This window comes from Schistocerca piceifrons, chromosome 5 (assembly GCF_021461385.2).
Source record: "Schistocerca piceifrons isolate TAMUIC-IGC-003096 chromosome 5, iqSchPice1.1, whole genome shotgun sequence".
Taxonomy (NCBI): Eukaryota; Metazoa; Arthropoda; class Insecta; order Orthoptera; family Acrididae; genus Schistocerca; species Schistocerca piceifrons.
Window position 1 is genome coordinate 574753256 of NC_060142.1, and position 3726 is coordinate 574756981.

The 3726-nt window shown below is 45.8% G+C and overlaps 1 pseudogene; it reads right to left on the reverse strand.

Annotated features, from left to right (window-relative positions):
- Window positions 1-633: 633 nt before the first annotated feature.
- LOC124799480 lies at window positions 634-751 on the reverse strand (annotated as a pseudogene).
- Window positions 752-3726: the final 2975 nt, after the last annotated feature.

Sequence of the window (3726 nt, forward strand, 5' to 3'; positions counted from 1 at the left end):
GTGTAGGATCATGGAGGTATAATGTACGCCCTCGTAACTGAGTGGTCAGCGTGTTTGACTGAGGTTCAACGGGCCTGAGTTCGAACCCTAGCCTGCTCGAAGATTTCCTTTATCATTATTTCATCGTTATCGACAAGCAAGTCACCCAATGTAGCGTTAACTGAAAAGACTTGCAACTCGGCGGCCAACTTCCCTAGGCGGGGAATCATGGCCATCAATGTCATACGATCATCATCATCATGTAGGTGTAATTATACCTCCATGGCTGTGGTTGACTATCAAGCATATCTTTGGTGACACCACATGCGAGGAAACCTGTTAGTGAAACAATTGAGTAGTAATAATGAAATTAGGCTAACAGCTAGATTTTACCTGGAAATTGAAAGTAAATGGTTGTAACGTTGCAACGTTTAACTTAAACTTAACTCCTCCCGAACAGGCCATGAAGGCCCAACGGTACTGACCGGCCGCCGTTTCATCCTCAGCCCACAGGCGTCACTGGATGCGGATGTGGAGGGGCGTGTGGTCAGCACACCGCTCTCCCGGCTGCATGTCAGTTTGCGAGAACGGAGCCACTACTTCTTAATCAAGTAGCTCTTCAGTTTGCCTCACAAGGGCTGAGTGCACCACGCTTGCCAACAGCGCTCGGCAGGCCAGATGGTCACCCATCCAAGTGCTAGCCCAGCCCGACAGCGCTTAACTTCGGTGATCTGACGGGAACCGGTGTTACCACTGCGGCAAAGATGTTGGCGTTGCAGCGTATAAGGTTACTTTTAAACGATATTATGAAATATTCTGTGTTTTTAAAACGTTAATTTCGGTATAGAAACTACACTACTGGCCATCAAAATTGCTACACCACGAAGATGACGTGCTACAGACGCGAAATTTAACCGACAGGAAGAAGATGCTGTGATATGAAAATGATTAGCTTTTCAGAGCATTCACACACGGTTGGTGCCGGTAGCGACACCTAAGACGTGCTGACAAGAGGAAAGTTTCCAACCAATTTCTCATACATAAACAGCAGTTGACCGGCGTTGCCTGGTGAAACGTTGATGTGATGCCTCGTGTAAGGAGGAGAAATGCGTACCATCACGTTTCCGACTTTGATAAAGGTCGGATTGCAGCCTATCGCGATTGCGGTTTATCGTATCGCGACATTGCTGCTCGCGTTGGTCGAGATCCAATGACTGTTAGCAGATAATGGAATCGGTGGGTTCAGGAGGGTAATACGGAACGCCGTGCTGTATCCCAACGGCCTCGCATCACTAGCAGTCGAGATGACAGGCATCTTATCTGCATGGCTGTAACGGATCGTGCAGCCACGTCTCGATCCCTGAGTCAAGAGATGGGGACGTTTGCAAGACAACAACCATCTGCATGAACAGTTCGACGACGTTTTCAGCAGCACGGACTATCAGCTCGGAGACCGTGGCTGCGGTTACCCTGTAAGTAGGCTGTTTATGTTTTCTCTATGTAAGTAGGCTGTTTATGTTTTCTCTATGTAAGTAGGCTCTATGTAAGTAGGCTGTTTATGTTTTCTCTATGTAAGTAGGCTCTATGTAAGTAGGCTGTTTATGTTTTCTCTATGTAAGTAGGCTGTTTATGTTTTCTCTATGTAAGTAGGCTGTTTATGTTTTCTCTATGTAAGTAGGCTGTTTAGGTTTTTTATTGGTAACGCCACCTCTGTATGACAATCACTGGCTGTGCTGTGTGCAGTCTGTGGCTGCTTTGCATTGTTGTAATACTCGCCATTGTAGTGTTAGGCAGCTGGCTGTGAACAGCGCGTAGCGTTGCGCAGTTGGAGGTGAGCCGCCAGCAGTGGTGGATGTGGGGAGAGAGATGGCGGAGGTTTGTAATTTGTCATGAACTGATATATATATTATGACTTGTGATGATATTAAGGTAAATACATTGTTTGTTCTCTATTAATATCTTTCATTTGCTAACTATCCCTATCAGTAGTTAGTGCCTTCCATAGTTTGAATCTTTTATTTAGCTGGCAGTAGTGGCGCTCGCTGTATTGCAGTAGCTTGAGCAGCGAAGATTTTTGTGAGGTAAGTGATTTGTGAAAGGTATAGTTTAATGTTAGTCAGGGCCATTCTTTTGTAGAGAATTTTGAAAGTCAGATTGCGTTGCGCTAACAAAATATTGTGTGTCAGTATAAGCACAGTCGTGTAATAAATTGTTCAAAGGGGAAGTTTCAACCCTTGACGCTGCATCACAGACAGGAGCGCCTGCGATGGTGTACTCAACGACGAACCTGGGTGCACGAATGGCAAAACGTCGTTTTTTCGGATGAATCCAGTTTCTGTTTACAGCATCATGATGGTCGCATCCGTGTTTGGCAACATCGCGAAGAACGCACGTTGGAAGCGTGTATTCGTCATCGCCATACTGGCGTATCACCCGGCGTAATGGTATGGGGTGCCATTGGTTACACGTCTCGCTCACCTCTTGTTCGCATTGACGGCACTTTGAACAATGGACGATACATTTCAGATGTGTTACGATCCGGAGATCTACCCTTCATTCGATCCCTGCGAAACCCTACTTTTCAGCAGGATAATGCACGACCGCATGTTATAGGTCCTGTACGGGCCTTTCTGGATACAGAAAATGTTCGACTGCCGCCCTGGCCAGCACATTCTCCAGATCTCTCACCAACTGAAAACGTCTGGTCAATGGTGGCTGAGCAACTGGCTCGTCACAATACGCGAGTCACTAGTCTTGATGAACTGTGGTATCGTGTTGAAGGTGCACGGGCAGCTGTACATGTACACGCCATCCAAGCTCTGTTTGACTCAATGGCCGTTATTATGGCCAGAGGTGGTTGTTCTGGGTACTCATTTCTCAGTCTCTATGCACTGAAATTGCGTTAAAATGTAATCACATGTCAGTTCTAGTGTAATGTATTTGTCCAACGAATACCCGTTTATAATTTTCAGTTCTTCTTGGTGTAGCAATTTTAATGTCCAGTAGTGTATGAGAAGAAAATAATCCGCCTTGTGATGAAGGCAGCGCAACACGTGATGTGAGAGAAACGGCCACCGCCACGACTGTTTTAAAGTGCGCTGGGCTGCTGTAACTTAATGCTATATCTTAACCCGGTCACGAGATAGCCACACAAAAATGCGTGTTGTTTCAAATACGACACGAACACTGTGTCCGGTGTTGCACGGAAACAGACACCATGTATGCATGCTCCGATCGCTGCATTTGTTGCAGCATGTTCCTCTGACTGCAGCAGGTGAAATATCTTTCTTAGCCGAAACAGACGGGTTAAGAAGACCGAGAAAAGATTTTAGCCATGTAACACTTAAGACTGATATCTCGGTACACCAGTTAGGAACTGAAATCTTTGCAGTTGCCTCAGTAATGCACTTATTTTGTGAAGCGTGGTTCCATTGATTGTGGTTCATAAAGTAGCACAAAAATCGACGTTGGAGGTTGATCCAGTAATTTATGTTGCAATAATTGTACACAACACTCTTGTTTCCACTTCGTGGTGTAACTGGTGAGGATTTTCAGAGTTCCAACGTCGATTGTTCTGCAACGTCACGTACCACAATAAATGCGGCCACACTCGATCAGGATGAAAGACCATTTCAGGATGAAACTCTCCCAGACACAGGGTGCGCTAGCCAGTTGCAATACTATCGTTGATCAACAGTATCTGACGTGGTCAACTGAGGCTCTGCCGTTCAATTTGCATTTGTGCAC